Source organism: Anser cygnoides, chromosome 4 (genome assembly GCF_040182565.1).
Source record: "Anser cygnoides isolate HZ-2024a breed goose chromosome 4, Taihu_goose_T2T_genome, whole genome shotgun sequence".
Classification (NCBI taxonomy): domain Eukaryota; kingdom Metazoa; phylum Chordata; class Aves; order Anseriformes; family Anatidae; genus Anser; species Anser cygnoides.
In genome coordinates this window covers 49,760,955-49,772,636 of record NC_089876.1, presented here as the reverse complement: position 1 = coordinate 49,772,636, position 11,682 = coordinate 49,760,955, and positions in this window count along the sequence as shown.

Genomic DNA, 11,682 nt, shown 5'->3' with positions numbered 1-11,682 from the left:
TATACATAACATCAGGACTTAGTACTGTAATTGATATTCAAAATTAAAGAGGCCAGTAAAGGCAAGTTGGTAATTGCATTCAGGTGCCAAATCTTTCCTAAGAATTTGAAATTGTTAACATGAGTTTGATTTTTTACTGGACAAAAATCACCTTTCCTTGATTTCTGCTTTTTATTGGTGATTGCTTTTTCCTGCCTCCAAACCCAACCAATGTGGCTCCCCCAGCTCTTGCCACAGAAACCTCATCACTTATATATAGTGCCCTGGGAGACTAGATAGAAGCTCCAAATGAGGTAGCACTGGAAGCTGCTGTGCCAGCTTTTCCTATATATTCTCAGGAAAATCAGAGATCAAAACTGCATTTAGCCTTATTGAAGCTCAGTGTGTGACAGCAGCAGAGATGACTAGCTACATCTGGTAATGCAATGAGAAGTTTAGTGTTCATTCAAAGCCAGGTTTCTCATCTCCCCTTGGTAAACTGTGATTAATCCTGCCAAGACAAAAACAAAAACCTGTGCTGGGATGAGAAAGAAAGAGGGCTTTCCTCACACTGAACACACTTAGAAGTCCCTCTGTGGAGAGGAATAAAAGACAAGCTACAATTTTTAACTTCCACTGCAGATCTGTGTCCCTCCCTTCACCTTTCACTCTTACTGCAAGAACAGTGAACACCTGACAAGTCTGCAAACTCTCTTTGCACTCATTTGATACTATGACAAGCTAGAATACTTCTTTTCCTTTTTTTTTTTGAGAAAAACTTCATATTGATTATGAATAGCAATTTTTGTCCAAATTAAATTTCCTAGACAAAATTTCCTCTTTTGCTCTTGGCTATAAAGACCACAGTCTCAAAACATTCTAACCACACTGTGTTTAAAAAAAAATAGTCACGCACACAAGAAAAATTATTGACAAAAGCTGCTCCAAATCCTATGTAAAAATAATAGGACTGTGATGAATGCTGAAATCATAAAGGAATAATCTCTAAAAATTTTAAGCATGTTCAAAAATGGCCAGAGTGGAATCAAGCTTCTGATTTCTAACACCTAATTTGGTCCTGTTTAGAGAACAATCTCTTCAACATCATAGAAATACTCGATTTAGGAAGGTGAAACAAAGTAAAAATTGGGGAAAACCAAACCAAACCATACCAAAACAAAACAAAACAAAAAAAAAAATTGGAAATCAGGAAGAAGGATAGTTTTGTGTTGGAGGGAAGTACTATCACCGTGTTTTTTATCTTTAAGTCTTTTGTTTCCCCTACTTTTAATTCACTATTCAAAGCCACCCAACTTATCAGTGTGAATTTTTTCTTGGCAAAAAGCTGTGAATAATTGTATATTTTCAAGAGTCCTAAGGCGAAGGTAGGACCTGAGTAGTTTCTGCTTGTTTGATGTTCCTCAGGTTGGCATTGTGTTTCAAAATTTAACACTGACACTTAACACTGACTGTAGATTTTACTGGTAGATACTTCTTTTACTGGTAGAAACTTGTCTGGATACTTGTCTGGAACAGGAGGCTGAAAGAAAGGATCAGTCTGGAAACTCACTTTAAATTCCTGGAAATTCCTGGAAAACATTTTTGAAATAAATGTCTAAACAAAGTTCAGCTTAGAGAGACTGACTCATTGTGACATATGGAAAGGTAAAATGCTTAAACATTATGCAGCTGGAAGACCTTAGAATATATTCATCAAAGGACTACGGGGTGATGATGTCAGTGACTTAATTTTTGACTACAAAGCCAAAGACGATAATAATATCTAGCTCTATAAATAACTTTGGCGAAGTAAGCCTTCTATACAATTTAAGCCACAGCAATCAAACACTGTTTTATGTCATGTTTGAAAAGAATGTAGTGTGCCAGGAATTTCTTCTTTGTGCTTGGTTTGAGTAATACTCCCTCCTGACATTTCACCTTAATGAAAAAGCTGTTCAAAGTATTTCACAGTTATTCATTCCTTCAAAATAAACATTTTTAAAGTGCAAAATTGCATAAAGGCAATAAAATTCTTGGCTTTCTGTGTCACTTCTGTATTGCTAGACCAGAACGGAGGGATCTGGCTAGGTATTTTGATGGTAGACACACACATTGAAAGAGGACAACAGCTCTGAATGGTACTGAATATCACCTTTCTTGGACCAGATGCAGCAGCTCCTGTGTTATTTACCTGATTTTAAGTGTTTTACAATGGACGGAAAGCATTCAACACTTTCCGCCCCCCCCCCCCCCCCCTTCACCACAGAACTTGCCCAGTCCTGCAATGGATGGATGCAAAAGTTACCCCATGCAGTTCCATTGATGAACCAGTAAACTCAGCAGTTCATAAATTAACATCTGATTCTCCCTGCCTTAAATCTGAGTGTATAAAAGACTGAGTAGTTATCATCAGTTACCTAAGATTCAGCATTATGAGTCATAAGTCATTATTTAGAGAAACGGCTTCTTCCCGTTTGAATGTAGACTATTTTTATTTTATCTAGTAGAGACTGAACTATGGTAAAGAACTTACCAATCTTAAAACAAAAAAACAAACAAAAAACTAAAACAAAAACCAAATCTTTATATTTTGGTAAACTTTATTTTTGGTGACTATGTATCACTGCACTCCAATATCATTATTTCAGTGTAATAAAAATAGAAATTAAATATTTATAGAAAAAAGCTTGTTTAACCTTGTCTCTCAAATGCTGTATTTAAGATTTATTAATCTTAAAGCTTTAAAGTGATAATAATGATTACTCTGTACATATCTAGCATCTTTGAGGTAGATTTGCATTACTGTAAAGTACTATCGACCTCAAAGGAGATGTAACAATTTAATATTTGGTGGGGGTAGGCAGTGTAAATTTACAAAGGAGAACATACTAGATCATAAATGAGAATGAGAAGTGCACAAAGAGCATGCTTTAAATTTATTGCAGATGAGCTCTTATTTCATTTTTATTGCACTGGCAACCAAATAGATAAATAAATAAATCAGTGAACATGCTCAAGTGTGCTCGTTATGTTAAAGACCATGATGCTTGGGCATCAGCAGAAACAGGATTAAATTTTTATAAACTAGTGTCAAAAAACAAGGCTTAAAGTTGTGTCTTATTTGTTTTCAAAGTTACTGAATGAAAAATGTTTTCAGCGGCAACTTACATTTTTTGAAAAACAGGATTTCTGAACTTTCAGGAAAAGTAACTGGCTCTTATGAACAATTAGTGGCAACTCTTGTATTTACAACATTCTTAACTCTGGCGTGAAGTTATTTAAAACAGTCTATTCAACTTCATTAAGTTGTTTTCCCTTTTCTTTTGCTTGGGTTTTTACCAATTTTACCATTATTTGCTAATGCTTTTGAATAAAAAGGAAATAAAATGACTTTGTTATGCTATTTTGTGAGCATTCACTCTGAAATACTGGAGTAACAAACTTTTTTTCCTTAACGTTCTCTGTCATTCATGAGTAGATGGCTCCCTATTGCTAACACTGAGTTCAGTCAATACCGTACGAACCATTAGAACGGGTGTGCACCAATTCTGGGTGAAATACTTTCACTTGTGGAACAATATCTTGTGCTGTCACAGAGCGCTATAGATACGTCCCTGTTTTCAAGAGAACTGACTTAGGAGGCAGTCCAGATTTAATCTTTTTATTAATTACATGGAAGAGGGATCAGCTAAGAAGTTTAATTCAAAATGCAGAGGCTGGTTTTGTCTCAGATTTGCATAAAGTCAGGAGTTTGAATCCATCTAAGCAATTTGATACACCTTTTAAAAATATAATAGCAGAGCTATTCTATATTGCAGTGAATAATTCAATCATTCCTTCAAAGTACTAAAAAGAAATGAGACATGCAGTGTAGTTCCCTTTGTAATAATAGTTATATACATTATTCAAATAAAATATTATTAGGGATAATGATCTATATTCCTTTATCATAAATGCACATATATTTGCATATTTTACAATAAAAGCATTTTTAATAGGATAATCTGAAAAGTACACAGCAATAAACAGCTTTTAAATTTGGACTGTCTAGACAAGAAAGTCTTCTATGATACTCAAAAAATAAAATAAAAATCAAAGTCCAGGTACTGTAGAAATCAGAAATCAAGGTATTGCATCAAGTAAAAAAATAATAATAATAAAAAAAACCCTACAAGAGTCACCTAAAAGGGATCTTTTTGAATTTATGCATCTTTGAAAGACAGGAAGGTAAAGAAGTTTCTGAAATGTCCCCTACACTACTTAATTTTATGTCCCTTCCACTAACTTATTTAAACCATGGGAGTAGAGGGAAGTCATCTCTCCTCAAAGATTACTATATCAATTTAAATTTTGCCTTGGCCTCTTACCCTGTACCAGTTTACATTTCCCCAGGAAATTCCTCTTCTTCCCTGAGTGTTGTGGTTTAACCCGGCTGGCAGCTAAACACCACACAGCCGTTTGCTCACCCTCCCCTCTCCCTCTCTGGGATGGGGGAGAGAAACGGGAAAGTGAAGCCTGTGAGTTGAGATAAAGACAGTTTATTAAGACAGGAATATAATAATAACAATAATAATAATAATAGTGATAATGATAATAGTATTAATAATAATGTGTAAGAAAACAAGTGATGCACAACGCAATTGCTCACCACCTGCTGACCGATGCCCAGCCTATCCCCGAGCAGCCGGCCCCCCACCCCGGCCATCCACCCCTATATATTGTTTAGCATGACGTCAGATGGTATGGAATACCCCTCTGGCCAGTTTGGGTCAGCTGTCCTGGGTCTGTCCCCTCCCAGCTCCTGCTGCACCCCCAGCCTGCTCGCTGGCAGGACAGAGCGAGAAGCCGAAAAGTCCTTGGCCTGGTGTAAACACTGCTCTGCAACAATTAAAACATCAGCATGTTATCAGCGCTCTTCTCATCCTAATCCAAAACATAGCACCCTACCACCTACTATGAGGAAAAATTAACTCTGTCCTAACTGGAACCAGGACAGTTATCCACCCCTTATTCCATATCATTTATGTCATGCTCAGGTTACACTCTTTCCAATACCTTGTAATTAATCACCATTTTCATCTATGATATATAGCAATCATGGTAGTGATGACATACAGTATTATATAATAATTAACATACTACAATTCAACTCATGAGCTATTCTCACCCAGTATCAAATCCCCTTGAGGTACACACCGGACCTCCCCATTCTTTTGCAATTCACGTACCCGTGCCTCTAGGGTCGCAGTAGATTTTCCATCCCATTTTCTCATGTCCTCTCCATGGTCACGTAGGTAAAACCACAGGGTGGCGCGGTGTGTGTGCCCACCATATTGTCTTCCTTGCATAGATGAATGTTTACCCCTAATAGCTGAGACACTGGTTTGTACAGGTGGGGAGGAAAATAATCTCTCTTCAAGTTGGTGGATCTTTTCAGAAAGTTTCTCCAAAGCATTCTCTTTTAGCTGGTGGACACTGGTTCGTTCAGGTGGAGGGGAAGATAAATTCTCTTTAAGTTGGTGGACCTCTTCAGAGAGTTTCTCCACAGCCGAGACACAGGCCTGTAGGGAAGAGGAGAGATTTCCTTCGTACTGCCGGAGTATTTTAGTCGCTTCATTCACTGTGGGATTCTCCTCCTCTTTCCAGGTTAGTATTGCCAATGAGCTGGCATATGATGATGGTGCACTCCGTACAAACTTCCGCCACATGGGTGGTGTACACTGGACTGCATCTGGATCTGTGGATGTTTGTGCGTCGTCTAGGTCCTTATAAATTACTTCCCCTATGGCCAATTCCCTCAGGTACTGAATTCCCTTCTCCATGGTGGTCCATTTTCCTGGTAGACATACAAGTTCTTCCTTGAAGGGATACCTTTCCTGCACAGCTGACAGGAGACGCCTCCAGAGGCTACGAGATCGTGCTCCATCTCCAATTGCTTTGTCAATACATGCGTCCCTAGCAAGGGATCCCAGCCGCCTGGCTTCCTTGCCCTCTAATTCCACATAATTGGCTCCCGTGTCCCAGCACCGGAGCAGCCAGGTGACAAGCTGCTCGCCTATACAGCGACCAAAATCTTTTCGCACATCTCGTAGCTCACGCTGGTATAGAGTCCGGGTAGTTACTGTTGCTTTTTCGACATCCCCATCCTCATCTTCAGTCTCCTGCACCTTTGATGGCCCAGCCTCGTCTTCACTATGCCCAGACTTCGCAGAAGACTGTCTGCGTTCTAAACGACCTGAGCCTCTATACCATTTTTAAACCTTGTCTACAGGGGCAACTTGCACTGCTACAGCTCGTTTCTCTAACCCAGACACAGGGTCTGCCACAGGGGTTGGAATACCCTCTGCGGGGTCAACTTGCACTGCTACAGCTCGTTTCTCTGACCCAGACACAGGAGTGGGAGCAGCTGCAGGAGCTGGAGCTGCTGCAGGGGCTGGAGTGGCTGCGGGAGCTGGAGCTGGAGCGGCTGCAGGAGCTGGACCTGGAGCGGCTGCAGGGGCTGGAGCTAGGTTGCTAGTAGCATCAATTGCAGCTCGATAGGCACAAGCCAGACCCCAGCACGCTACAGTGATTTGTGTCACTTTGGAACTGCCAGAGTCATGACACCTTTTTGTCAAGCATTCTGCCAGCTTTTTAGGATTTTGCAGTTGTTCAGGGGTGAATGTCCAAAACACTGGAGGTGACCACTGCTCTAGAAACCTGCCCATATCCTCCCACACTCCCTGCCACTCGCAACTATCCCGCCTCAAGACAGATCTCCGGATGAGATTCCTAAGTAGTTGTTTAACCCTCAACAAAACCTGAAGCGCATTCAGGAGACATAACAACAAGAGCAGGCTGGTCTGAGTATCCCAAGGATATTCAGCATCTCGGAGAACCACCGTAACTAGCTCGGGGGATAAGAGGGTGGTGAAGGAGAAAGGGAGAGTGAACAGGTAGGGAAACATATCTTCCCCTGTCCCCTTCACAGATTGGCTCCCTAACGAAAACAGGCAATAGGTGTAATTGCTAATAGTTTCCAAGATATGGTTTCCAAAGTATAGAGTCAACGTCAGTGCTGAGTACAAATACCAGGTTAGAGTCGTGATCAGATATTTCATCATTTCATAAGCCATTGTTACACTGCACAGTACCATAACGATCTTAAACCAGGGCCCGGAAAGGATAAACAGTGCAACAGGGAGCACATACAGAAAGTAACGCGCTATAAAACTCAATTTGGAAAACAGGCACAGCAGACTGGAGATTAAGGCAATCAACATCGTGACTAGCAACTATTAAGCAGGTCCAATACTTATACCAATTTTAGTTTAACACACTCTGGTCAGATTTGTCGATATCTCAACCCTTCGAGCCCCACGTTGGGCGCCAAAAGGGCTGTTGTGGTTTAACCCGGCTGGCAGCTAAACACCACACAGCCGTTCGCTCACCCTACCCCCTCCCTCTCTGGGATGGGGGAGAGAAACGGGAAAGTGAAGCCTGTGAGTTGAGATAAAGACAGTTTATTAAGACAGGAATATAATAATAACAATAATAATAATAATAGTGATAATGATAATAGTATTAATAATAATAATGTGTAAGAAACAAGTGATGCACAATGCAATTGCTCACCACCCGCTGACCGATGCCCAGCCTATCCCCGAGCAGCCGGCCCCCCCCCCCCCGGCCAGCCACCCCTATATATTGTTTAGCATGACGTCAGATGGTATGGAATACCCCTTTGGCCAGCTTGGGTCAGCTGTCCTGGGTCTGTCCCCTCCCAGCTCCTGCTGCACCCCCAGCCTGCTCGCTGGCAGGACAGAGCGAGAAGCCGAAAAGTCCTTGGCCTGGTGTAAACACTGCTCTGCAACAATTAAAACATCAGCATGTTATCAGCGCTCTTCTCATCCTAATCCAAAACATAGCACCCTACCAGCTACTATGAGGAAAAATTAACTCTGTCCTAACTGGAACCAGGACACTGAGTCAGATTGGAAGGCATATTTCACACACTTTCCTCTTTGTCAGGAATTGCATTATGATATTTCAGCTTTAAAATGCTATGTTTCCTTAGCAGATGATTTTACAATGCTTCCCTTCAGTCAGAAGCTCAACAAACAACACTACTTCACAAGCCTGATTTGCGTCTAAGTTACATAAAATCCCAACAGCTTTCCAGTGCATTTTTGATGCCCTAAACTCTCCTACATCCTTTTAAATGAACTTAAACCAAATTCCATACCTACAAAAACAAACAAAAAGATTAAAAAAAGATACAACTGAAATGAGGGCAAAGATCACTGGAGGTGAAAATCAGAAACATAGGTTTTTCAAGCAGACATGAATGCAGTTGATTTTTGCTAACTGCTCATGTTCTATTTATGAAAATCTCCTGAAGTGAATATTTTCCACTATAAGAGCTCTCGTAATTTATACGTCCTTGGAAATTCATGCTTTGTGCAGAACTAGATCATTTTAAAGTTATTGAATTGGAAAATCCTGTAGAGGAATACATCTGGGAATCTATGACTTGCAAAAATTTAGAAGCAAGAGGCAGTAGCTTAACGAATTCTCTTCTCGAGATGATGCTTTCGAATGAGAAAGGACGTGTCAAAACTTAGTGTTTAGACATATTTTTGCTGAAGACAGTTTGATTTTTGCTTTTATTTTACCCCAAAATGCATTTTGTTTCAATCATTTGTTTTTCAAGGAATGCCTACAAAGTCAATTAATGGAAACAGAGCACTTAGATCGACAGGGAACTTTACATCTGAAATTTCAGCCTTCTCAGTGCATGTTTATTGACTTAGCATCTGTGAATGATCATTTGAATGACAGATATATTGGAGTTGTCAACTGCTTAAGATAACAGTCAGATTTGAACATCAGCATGGCCCAAAACGCAGTCCCGATTCCCCCATCACAGCTACCCTTCTGTTACCTACCACAGTTTCCTTAGAAACAAAGCAATGGCTTGCATGGGTACTGCATACATCAAAACCCCATTTTAACATTCAGTGAGTGAGGGCGTGAGTGGGTCTACAGGATGTGAGAATGAATTGTTGATGCCAGCAGGAATTTCCATATATGCTAGCAAAAATAGTTTTTTGTTTGTTTGTTTGTTTTCCCCTTTCCATACCCTTGTGGAATTTCCATGTCATCCTGTTAGGTATAGAACTGGACTCCTACAGTCTCAGGCAATCTGGATAGCAAGCAATTTCAGAGACTACCTATCTAGAAATTCTGGTTTTTGCAGATACTTTTCCCCATCTTCCCTAGTTATTTAACTATTAGTTATTTAACTAATTCAAGCCAGTGGGCTATAAAGTAGAGTACATAGCCTCTGTGCTCCTTGACAGTGTGTGACCATTTATAAGACAGTACACTTTCTACTTTCTTGAAACTCTTCATAGACAGTATACTGCCCACAGCACAAAACACAGCCTCATACCTATTTATTTCATTATGTTTTCATTCAATAGGGTCTGATATCCACCAGTCACAGGTCAGCCTCTAAAAGGAGTCATCCTATATTGCCTCAATCTGCTTTATTGGGTAACTGCAAAAAATTAGAATAAACCTTCATGAACATTGGAGGGTAGAAAATACTGACATTTCATGAAGAATTATAGATTTGTTATGATGACAGCAATATCTGATACCGCCTATATATTTGTATGTGAATTCAAATAATAATAATTATCACTAGAATTAAAAATAGAATGAATGTGACAATTGAAAACCTATTGGTCTTGCAATATTTCAATCCTCTATTGAAATATTGCGATGGGGGACAGGGCTAGGAAACACAAGGTTTGTAAAGCAGCTCTGGCAGAAGATGGGTGTACATTTCACAAATAAAGGTATTTCATGGAGAATGCTCAAAACAATTCTCCTGAGAGTACGACTGACTAATGCCAGCAATATAATGTATAACTCATGACCCATTCCAAAACCTGATGGCTTCACTTATTTTTGTATTCCAAGAAAAATGTCCTGCCTTGATGATACTTTCACCCACCTTTCTCTTCTCCATCTAGCATAATGAAAAGATTGAACATGAGCTAATAGTACTTGTAATATTGAGTTTTATGGATGCGTTCTGAATACTGTCCATATATTAATGTCTTTTACAATATAAATGCCTTTCCACCACTCTTTTTAGCTAGCTTCAGGGCAAGACAATAATCTCAGCAAAGAAAAACCCTGTACTTCTGTTTTCCATTAATGGCTAGCAGGGTTGTTTTTTCTAACGCAGAGCACGTTCAGTATCAATATGCTTCAGAAAAGCGATGTATTTTTCTTTAAAGTAAAAATAATAAAAGCATAATTACTCACAGGAGTCCTTGCAGCTGTTGTTTCTTTCCATTATACATTTATCTGAGCAGGCAAATTCAAGTAGAATTGACCTGGTTGCCAATATTTATCAGTTAATCCTCAGAAGAGGCAGACAACTCTCAAAGTTTTCCTTGTGAAGTATCAATAATAATATAGACATGCTAACTAGCATTTGTAACTATACTGTTTTTTCTTCACATGATCATTTCCTGTTATTTCTTTGTATTTAAGAGTCAAGAAAATCTATTACTGCAAAAAAAAAAAATCAACAAGGTTATTTCCCTTCAGGTTTTACAGAGTATGCTGAGTACAAGAAAGAAAACAAAACAGCTGGAAACTAGAAAACTTGCTCTGGGACATTCCTGTTTCTTTAACAACATAGTTGTAGTGACTAATACCAGGAATTTAATATCCAAAATGCCAAAGGAAATTTAAGATTTAGTTTGAAAGAGACTTTAGTTATTTTGCTATTTTTTGCTTTGAGTAGGCAGTATGTACTAATAACATGGCTATGGCACTGCATTGTACTGCTGTTCATATAGTGATGACAGGCTATAATCAATTCTATTATTTTAAGGTTTTTTTGTGTCCTGAAAATAGTAGTGATTTGGCATCAAGTTACTGATTAGATAAAAATGAAAAGCAGCTTTTTAATTGAGCATTTTATCATCAGATATTTTGTCACTCTCTCAGTCTTCTAAAACACAATTTTAAAGCAGAAAATTTTGAAGTGTATTTAAACAGATATTCATAATAAATCACACTTACAAAATAGATTTAGGATCTGAAAAAGAGAAAAGGGATAGTTTTTAGAGGTATTTAAGCACTTATCTCTGTATAAAGTCTTAAGATTTTCTGAGGTATCAGAGCATGTTAGGCTCTTCTGTTGATTTCAACACCCAGCATCACCTGCTTCTACCAGTTAGAAGCAGGGAAGTTAATTGCTTAAATCCTTTGTTTTTACCTCAGATGTATCTACCCCTCCAATTTATAAAATTCTGGCCAAATACAGATGGAATGAAATCCTCTTATTTATTTATTTATTTATTTATTTATTTTTTAGGATCATTGCAGAATATCAAACACTTCAGAAATTCAAATGTCATATCTCTTGTGAGTTTCCCAGTTTATACTACCAACACCTTTATTACAGTTAATTAATGATGTATAGTACTAATCACAGTCATCAGACAAGATCTGTTTGCAGGTAGAACTCTTTTCTAAAGTGTGAACAGTCCTCATGTGCTCATGTATTAGCTTTCAGCTGCTTCGATTTCTTAGTTAACCATCAGCAATTATTTCTCTGTTGTTTCTAATAAGTCTTGTCTAAAAATTAGTTGTTTTTTTTTTTTTTTTTTTTTTTTCCCTCCTTTTCCTTCTTCT